Here is a 10,142-nt window from a genome sequence, read left to right as displayed (position 1 = left end):
AATTGCAGTCCTCTGTTGTTTCTTTTCTTCCTCTGCATCATACTGGAAAATAGATTTGATTTGAACACTTTTTCAAAATTAAAGTATTGGGTTTTTTAAAGACAATACCAAATTTCTTTTTAAAATGGGCATCACTTTAAAAGGGCAAGACAATAAAAGCAGCTAGAAATAGGCAATCCCAAACCCAAAATTCTTTAAAGAGTTTTCATGTGTGAAACAGAACTTTTGTAGTTTGTAATATTTCTCCATTATCAGCAGGAATAGGTTTGAATATACTGACAGACAACTTCTGAAAACACTCCATGTATTCTTTTTCTTTTACAGAAACAAGCAGAGCAAATATGTTGTTTACAAGTGCTATATATTATTTGCGTATGTGAGAACAACAAAAAAGTTAAAATCACAAAGAGAAGTCCAAGTTAGTAGGTTTTGGGGTTCGTCATGTCAAATCAGTCTTCCTCCTGGAAAGACATTTGCAACTGAATTCATCAGTGTCTCTGTTAGGCTCCCAGAAATGCTTCCCAGCTCTCACTCACAGCACACAGGTTCTCAAATCAAATTCTTTCTTAAGGCTTATCCCAAGTTTCAGAGTTTGGATTTACGTCACCTGTGCACAAAGAGATAATTTTCCAGACTATTGAGACTTCACATAATGGTTTATAAGAAAATGCTACAGATTTCCAAAATTTTTTAATTCTATACCCAGAGTGTTTTTTCTCACTTGAACTCCCTAAACTTTTTATATCACAAGGCTAAAATCCTAAGTACAGACTTTCATAAAATTTGCAACATTTTCTGACTCAAAGTATCAAGAGGAGATATTTTTGTATGAGTTTTGCAACACTTCTTCAATGTTTTAAGATTTTACTTTTAATTTGAGAAGACTCACTACACTACTAAATTGTATCCACAGTATGCAAGGGTGTGATTCTTACCAGACACTTAAATAACCATTTTTAGTCATTACCCTTTTAAACAACCACATATATAAAGTGGAGAAATTAGCTCAATTTTACTTATTTTGCATTCTATTATATGGAATACTTAGTACAGATATTCAAATATAATTCATGCCACCTCACTAAATAGAAAACTGTAGTGCCTACTAGTAACTAGCAATAAATTCACAATAATTTTTTGTCCACCTTTCAAGAATCTTTGCAAATCTCTCAATTTTTAAGCAGAACAATATCTGCAGTCTAGTTTAAAACATTGTCAGAGCAGAAATTGGTAAAGAAATACATATATATGTTAGGATCACAGTCTCTGGCGATTTTTTCTCTACCTAAAGGGCACTTTGTTGTAATATATATTTCAGCGCAAGGCATACTTCAAAATTGCCCTTTCTTCTACATGAAAAACACCAGCACTGAGGAAAGGCATAGACTATCCAAGAGAGAGAAACAAGCCCTGGAGATTCAGCAAAAATTATGTCTTCAGAAGCGCTATTTTATCTTTTACTGTTTCTGCAGTCTTCAAAAAGTATAAAGACTTCATAAATGTCGGATTTGTGCCTTAAACCATTCTACAGGCTGTGAAGTTGAAGCTAAACAGCAATAGACCTTATTCTTGGCTCTGGGGCTTAAACTCATAGTAGTGAGAAGGCAGTTTTATCTGTACAGATCTACTTTTCATCAGCTTGGACAAAGTCCAGCACTATTTCCAAAGCCAGCTGGAGAGCAGCAAGAGGGCAGACACCTTAGAACAACACTTTAATCTCACACAGTCATGGTGGTCAATCAGATCAGTACATTTATGAAAAATGAGGGAGGTGAAGACTGGTTTGTGGTTTGGAGACAGCTTCTCCTGAAGATGGTGTATGTAACAAGAGCCACACTTTTGTCTCAGCTCTTAGACAGTAATTATATTAAATATAAAAATGATTCTGCCCATATGGTTCGAAATACCTTTTTTGCTTCAAGCTCTAAAATCAGCACCCTGCAGTTCCAATAAATGGAAGAAGGTAAAGTACAATGTCATCTTTATTGTGTGCATTTCATAGTGCTGTGCTAGTCTACTAATCATGGTGGAGGCACCTTCACAAATAAAAAAAGAGGCATTAAGTTTATAGCACTGGAATTGCTATAGAAATAAAGTAGTGTGCTTTTGATAAAAGCTTGAGAATTCCTAGACTATTTTGAAACTCAACAAGCCTGGCATATATCCAAAAGCTGTAGAAGATTCAATCTCAGTCTTAGTGTTTATGCAGTTACCAGCAGTGTTTCTCACCAACATGTCACCTAGGTACATGTTATGCATCATACCAGCTTTAATTAAATAACATTTAAATAAAACAGTTTTCTGCAAAATAACTTATTAAAAAAAAATAAAAGACACAATGCTATTATAATCACAAAATAAATTCACACACCTCAGCTATTAAGAAAGACTAATGAGAAATCAGTGAGGCAAACAGCAAGTTAAAAGTGTATCATATATTTACATCACAGCATTTACAAGAACTATTCATAGATCTTGTCATCAAAGAGCTGTTTCAAGCAGCTGTCTCCATCCAATGCTTTCTCTATGAAGAGCCATGTGCTATAGCATGTGGGATTCATCAGAAACACTTATACCTTCACATTGTATAAGACAAGACAATTGCACTCATAAGGAATTTTATGGCTTCCTGCATGGAGAAGGGATAAACACTTAGGGAAATTGTGGTCCTTTGTGAGTTGACAAGTACACTGACATTGTAGCAAAAGGTCAGGATTTACACAGAGAAGAGCATTAGCTTAGCTTAGCTGAATCCCCTGTCTGTAACTGAAGGCCAAAATCTTTCAGGTTGTCTTGTAAGAAACTTCTCCCTTGTGCTGTTACTCCCCTTCTAAAAGTGATAAATTTGCCTCAGGTCTACATTAGAAAATCTGAATAAATTGTGATTATGTTTATGTACACACTTACCTGTTTACCTTCTAGCCTGCAAAAAAGGAGTTATGCATATTATATTTAAACCAGGGATCACTACATTATTTGTAGTGAATCAAAAATTATTATCATACATACCTTCTAGTTTTAGGAAAAATGTGTTTAAGATGCTGAACCCCCCTCCGTTTTACTGTTCAAGTATAGAGAAAATGGTTGAGATCCTGGAATTTCATAAACCAGTTAAATGACTTTTGCCAATATTAAGACTGACAAAGACAATTTTTTAATGTTTAAATGCAAAATGTAGTTCATCCTTTATAAGGTTTATGTGAAACGGTTTGCACTGTTTGGAGGAACACATATTGGTTTTTTAGAAGGTAGTACATTTAAAACACTAAAGGAACTTGATGAAAATGGAAGGGTATAAGTGGATTAAAAGAAAATATAGGCCTAGGAAGAATTCACATCTGGATAAATTAATCTTGGATAGAGAAGGGAGAAGAGAAGAGAAGAGAAGAGAAGAGAAGAGAAGAGAAGAGAAGAGAAGAGAAGAGAAGAGAAGAGAAGAGAAGAGAAGAGAAGAGAAGAGAAGAGAAGAGAAGAGAAGAGAAGAGAAGAGAAGAGAAGCTACTACTTTTGGCCACCTCCAGTTAAGAACCTATCACCATCACTGAGAGGAAAAGCTGGTAAGTCAGGTATGACAGGCAGTGGCTTCTCTCTTGCTCGCTTGGAAAGAATTTATCAGAAGTACTTTCTGTTTGCAAATAAGAAGATTTCTGGCCTATTCAACCTGAATTTGTTATCAAGGTCTAATTAGCTCTGTACTTCTTATTAAGCCAAAGAAAAAAACCACAGATTTTTAGTAGAAGTCTTATTCAGATGACAGCTTAGCTGTTTCTAAAGTAGAAAAGGAAAGAGGAACAATAGAAGTAGAAGGTAATTAAAAATCCATTTTACAATGTACATCAATAAAAAGCAGCAAAATGGATTTCTTTGTAAAGTTGAATAAATTCAACTTCTCAGTACAGTCAACAGTAATGGGCAAAGAAATTATTTATAAAATATTTTGGCAATTGGACAAGACAAACACATACTTTCTAAATTATTAAAGACTTATTCATGTGTTCTTTGCCAAAGTTCCAGTTGTCCCCACAATAGCAGTCCAATGCAGGAGCACAATTAAGGTGAATACACCCACATGTTAATAAATTACACCTCTGGATTCTGAAGAGTCACTTTGAAGTATGACTCAAAGGAGGGCTTTAGTTTCACTTGATAAAACTATAATTATTGTAAATGGCTTCAAACTAAAAAAGGGTAGATTTATATTGGATATAATGGATACATTATTTACTGTGAGACCTTGTAACAGGTTGCCCAGAGGAGCTGTGAATGCCCTGTCCCTGGGAGTGTTCAAGGCCAGGTTGGATGGAGTTTAAGAAGCCTGGTCTAGTGGAAAGTGTCCTTGCCCATGGCAGGAAGTTGGAAGCTGATGATCTTTAAGGTCTGTCCCAACCCAAACCATTCTATTAGGCTATGATTTCTTCCTGAGAACAACCTGAATCAATCAATTCATAGAAATATCTCAAACAGTCTGCTTTTCTGATTCCCCTCACTGCTAGAAAGAATGTAAATTTTCAGGATTAACAACAGAGATTATTATATGTTTCCTATAATAGTAACAATAAAGCAAAACAGGATGTTTCAGCTGAGAAGAGACAGCAGTGGGGGAAATATTACAGAGTAACTTTCTGTAATATAGAGAAATTCAGTGATGAATAGTTGTTTTCCATCTTTCATAACACATACATTAAAAACAACAAAAAATAGTATTAACACAGTTTAATTTGAAACAAAGGAAGGACTTTTCCTTACTATACGCAGTTAATCTGCAGAGAGACTTTAATTTCATTAGCACTTGTCTGCAATACAATTGAGATAATCAAATTTATTCCCTATCAGATCTCAGACAATGCATGTGGTCACGTATGTTGTTAATGAAGAGCAGAATTTATCACCTTAACTGTGAAGTATTAAACTTCTGTGTCTACCAGAACAGTTGAAATGTTACAGAAATTAAGAAATATTTTAATTTGAGGAAATAAGTCTGACAATAAAAATTACTTTCTTGAAGTGCATATTTAGATAATCTTTTTCATTGCCAAATCACTTATTTGCTTTGTCAAGCTATTAACTCAAAACAAATTTAGGATTAATTTTTCCACTACTTTGTTATGCTTGAGAAATATAATTTGCCGAACTATAGTCATGCGTTTTGTTACATGAGCTTTCATTTGAAATATATTTTAAAAGATTAATTGCTTGCTATTTTGAGAAACAAAACCAAAGAAAATATTGAAAAACGTCACTGGATTTTTTTGCTGTTTTTTTCTTTCTTTGTTCAGAAGAAAACAACATGTCTTGATAAGCAAGAAACTCCCGAGTATTTTGTCCTTCTACCCAGGCAGTGGAAGATTTTTTTACCTGGTTTGAACTCAAACCTACATCCAAGGAAATGTACAATTCGTTCACAGACAAGCTTCAGCCTGAGTGTACAACTGAGGAGGACACAGGTGTTGGCATCGTTACCCACCATAGCTAGCATAAAGCTTGTCAGGAATGGCAGGCATGTGAAGCATCAGTTTCAGAATTATTAATAACTGTCTGGTGCAGACAGAAGCTGGTTTCATGATCTTTGCTGCTCTATGAGAGGAACAAAGAATAAGTAAACATTGAAAGTCATAAAAACTGTCTTTATCTTGTGAAGGGGTGTGTGGGCTGCAGCCTGCAGGCAGGGTTCAGCATCCTCCTAGACACCTCTAAGGGTCTGAGCTCCAGATGCTTTTGCTCAGACTTTAAAAGCAGCTTTTCCAGGAAGACCTGCCTTCTTTAATCAAAATTAGCATTTTTAACCACAACCTTCTGTTTTTCCCATGACTAACAGGCATAAATGCAACATATTTCTCCTGCAAAGTTATAAAGATTTGCTTATGCAAAGAAATTACATACATATGCCTCTTTCCAGAACACTGTCTCCTAATATAACATATCCATGAATGTTTCCCAAATCCAATTCCCAACATTCACTTGGAAAACAAGTAAGAAAAGCTAAGCTATGCCTCAGTTCTTTGAACATATCCTTTTGATCTGATAGAATTTATTCTGTCATATAAAAATGGTTCCTAGCTCCAGTACCTTCCCTGAACATCTCCCACAGGGATGCTGCAAGGATTGGTTTAGAAGAAACCATCACATTTCCACAGAGACACTGAAAATTGTGAGTCAGTGTCTACAGAACTAGCCCTAGTACTAATTAAAAAAAAAAAAAAAAAAAAATAAGCAAACCAGAAAATAAAATCAAGACAATCACAAAAAGGATTTCAGAGACCAGGCACAGGTATCATCAGTGAATACAGAAATATGTGAACTACTATTGCCATGTAAATATCTGCATTGCTATGACACTTGCATTAAGCTACTAATTTTAAAATAAAAATTAAATGTCAGTAAGATTAAACATATTGTGTAAGAATATTCTTGTAAGAATAAAATAGCAGAAATATGCTACAGTTATGCTACATTATTAGAGAAATATGTTCAGTAATGGTAGAAAGAGACAGCTCTTTAGTCTTTGGATCCCAGATTTATAATGTATAAATAAAGAAATTTAAAATATTGGAAATACTTTCTCATGAGGTAAAAAATATTCTCTCAAAATCTCATAATGGATCTATGAATAGGGCTGAGAAAGTTACATAAGTATTTAATAAAAGCCTAGCAATCAGCAAATATTTCTAGGCTGAGAATTAGCAACTTGCTAGATGAGGGAGTTTCATGTTCACATTAAGTTTGTTTTCTATTTGCAAAAAAAAATTTATGTTATACAACTGCAGCAAGAAAACTTTTTACATTCCAAGTATTTCCTTTCCTTTACTTTTTGTTATGACTAAGCAATCTGAAGCTTTCAAAAAAGAATAGCAGTCCTTTAAGCACACTCACCACTTATTGTGAGAAAATGCAAATAGTGACACCAGAGGAGGTTTTATGTTGAAATGATTGTCCATATTTTCTGTCTGCAGGTTTGCAGGGGCAGGGAGAGGAAGAAGAAATAGACTACCAAGTATGGCAGGTTCTGTTTTCTCCTTTATATATAATTGTGCTTTGCCATTTTACAGAGGATAAAAATCCTTCTGTTAGTGTAGAAACATTAACTGTATAACACTCTTGTGGATTATTTTATCAGCAGAGCTAAGAAACCTAGAAAGGTGACACAAAGTATTCTTTACCAACAAAACAGACAGGGATGCAATAAGTGCTTGAAGACAAAACTTGTTTATTTTGGGCTAACAAAATGATAACACTGGCTACATCTTCACCCATAGATCCTCACACAGTTGAGGAGTGACATGGTACAAGAAAAATCTGTGTCCATACGTTACACTGTATTTTGTCCCTGCCCAGACATCTCATGGTATTTCTGTGTTAACCCATTTGCCACCTCTCTTTTATCTCAGTATAAACTGCTGGTAAATCTAAGTAGATGTTTTTTGCAAGATGAGGTTGAACCCACTAAAATATTTAATATAATAAATAGAAAAACATTGAGTGTAAGAAATATCTACAAGGACTTTCACAGACTGTGACTTAACTCAGAACTCAGAAGATATGCAGCAGGGGAATTCTGCTATTTTGGAGTACATGAATAGACTAAGCTGCCTGTATAGAAGTGCTGGGAGTGAACTTTTCAGTGGCATTGGTGAATGGCAGCAGAAACACTGCCCCTATTTTATATTGTTTGACTCATTATAGGTAATTTTCAAAAATAACTTCCTTGTTTTCATTCAAGAAAAAAGGAAATGTGGTTGTTCAGCAACGTTTATTTCCATCCAAATCATACTCTGTGCTTCTTGGAGACTTTTGCCTCTGTTTTTTATTTCATGAAGAGGAGTTTGTCCGCACGCATATTCATAAAAAGAAAGTTTCCACTGCTCATAAAAAAGAAAACCCTAAACCCATCACAGGCAACATAGGACGCACAGAAAATAGAAGTTTAGCTTTTTGGGGGAAAAAAAATAAACTACAATTTAGGGTTTTTCTGGGGTTTTTAAACCAAATATTTTATTTATCTATTAATGCAGAAATCACTAGAATAGTAAGTAAAGCTATATAGCTCAGCTCAATAAAAAAATTACACAGATCCAAGTAGATAAAAATTACAGGGAAACTGTCAGAAGCATAAAGAAGCCTGGGTTTCCCTGAGAAATTGCAGAAGCTTTCCACAGGAAGTTCTAGCAAGCCACGAGATGGGAAGAAGGAAAAGAAGTAGTGCTAGTAAAGTTATTTCTGGCTGCTTCAGGTGTCCTTCAGTGCTTACAGCAAGTTTAGAAGAGCAAATTTTATCAAGAACAACTTGTAGTGATCTCTACATCACAGAAAAGATCCTTTTAAAAATTTTTTTAAATTAAATTTAAATTTAAATTTAATTTTAATTAGTTTGGAATTCACTAACAGCTCTTGTGATTAAAATTTTCTAAAAAGGGTTATTTTATTTTGTAACATGAAAGAACATAATTTTGAGTCCAGGATGCAAGTGTTATGAAAAAAAATTTCTCAAAGTTCCTATGACTATAATTACTACACTTTAAGAACTACATCATAAAAATCTAGGACAAAATGACAGTATCAGTATCCCATCAGTATCCTATTGCAGAAATGGTATGAAATTATTTGAATCTGCATGGGATAAGATTAAAAATCTTAAGGTAGCAAGCTTAAGAAATTGTTTAAGCATAAAAAATATCAGTCTTGAAATTAAATTTGATACTGAAATATTATAAGAATGTCTTAAAACAGAGATTTCAGTTTTCCTTGGCATATCCTGCCTGATAACAGAGGCCCAGAGAGCAAAAGAATTCTGCTGGAAAAGGAATGTTCTTACTTGCTATGTCACTACTATCCCTATTCGTGTGAACACAAAAGTATGATGAGAGAAAGCTTTAAATTGCCTACTGCAAGGATTTAATTTTGTTCTTCAAAACTGTAGTGATATTAGAGTTGAATGATATCTGTACAGCCTATGAAATTTGGAATGCCAAACAACTTAGAAAACCACAGCTATCGGCTCTTGCCTTACAAATTACACTTTCTGTAGGATGGGAAAAATCAACAAGTTCCTACTGTCTCTTTCACTGAAGGCATAAGCAGTTTTGCACAAGATTCATTTTGCTGAGGTCCAGAGTTATAACCTGCTTTCAAACTACAGAGCTCTTTCTCTCACTGGACACCTGAGTTTCTGGAGCAGGACCCTGAAAACCCTGCAGTTTTGGAGTGGCAGTAGCTAGAATTATATCTCTCTGTGATGTCTCCAAAAAGGTTCTTAAACAGTAAATTAAAAAAAGAAAAAAAAAAAAAAAGGAAAACCTAATAGTGTTGAACAAACAAAAAAGCCTGGAAATTCTTAAAGAAAACTGACTCAGAAAAGAAAAAAACACACGTAAGACTTGTACACAGCTGTTCTCCTTGCTGTGTATTCAAAGGTGAGTTGCTGCTTCCAGGCATCTCGGCAATTTTTTGAGTCACAGTGAACTGCAGCATCCTCTGGCCCCTGGGAAGATGTGAGTTGCTGCTGAAAGCTGTCTCTCTGCTCCTGACTGCACTATTTGTTTAAGCATGAGCTGCAGACTCCCTGATCAGTACAGTGATTCTTGCCTCTCTTACCTTTTCGTCTCAGCCATCTTTTCCTCACAGGTCTTGATGCCTAAAAAAATGACAGAACACAAATTTAGAAAAGCAAGCAAAAGAGATGCAAATTCTATCACAAATCCTTAGAAAAACATCCAGTAAGGTCTTCTATGTATACAGGTGTCAAGAGCAATATTGAGCTGCAAATGCAAACTCCTGTTCAGAAGAAAGACAGGTCTCTTCTTGCAAAACCAAGATCTTGCCCAAATGCCTTCCTAGAGCCCTTCTCTCAGGTCATGTTCAGACCTGTAAACTGTTCCAAAGTGTCCAGCAGAAGGAAACAAGGCAGCCTCAGGGGATGCCAAACTCCATTGACCACAACTCACTGAAAGGACTGGCAATGTCTCAGATTTCTGGTAAGCAGTTGGACTGAAATAATAGGAGCAGATTTCTAGCTGCAGGCCACTTAGAAAAGCTACAGGAAAAGAAAAAGTGAAATTTTTAGAAAGCGATTTGTAGACCAGCTGTTCACTGCTGTTCTCTGCCTGGATGGAAAATCTTTTTTTGGAGTAGTTTAGGAATAAAGTTCA

At 35.1% G+C, this 10,142-nt stretch overlaps 1 long non-coding RNA gene across 1 annotated transcript; it reads right to left on the bottom strand.

Annotated features, from left to right (window-relative positions):
- Positions 1 to 287: 287 nt before the first annotated feature.
- LOC148225434 (uncharacterized) lies at positions 288 to 9,852 on the bottom strand. The gene is made up of 2 exons (XR_015807305.1): positions 9,589 to 9,852; positions 288 to 607 (listed from the first exon to the last, which is right to left on the bottom strand). It is a non-coding gene; the product is annotated as an uncharacterized LOC148225434 (long non-coding RNA).
- Between the last annotated feature and the right edge of the window lie 290 nt (positions 9,853 to 10,142).

The sequence above is a fragment of the Sturnus vulgaris genome, chromosome 1 (genome assembly GCF_052056855.1).
Source record: "Sturnus vulgaris isolate bStuVul1 chromosome 1, bStuVul1.hap1, whole genome shotgun sequence".
Taxonomy (NCBI): Eukaryota; Metazoa; Chordata; class Aves; order Passeriformes; family Sturnidae; genus Sturnus; species Sturnus vulgaris.
Note: the sequence above shows the minus strand (reverse complement) of the source record. Positions and strands in the feature narration are given on the sequence as shown.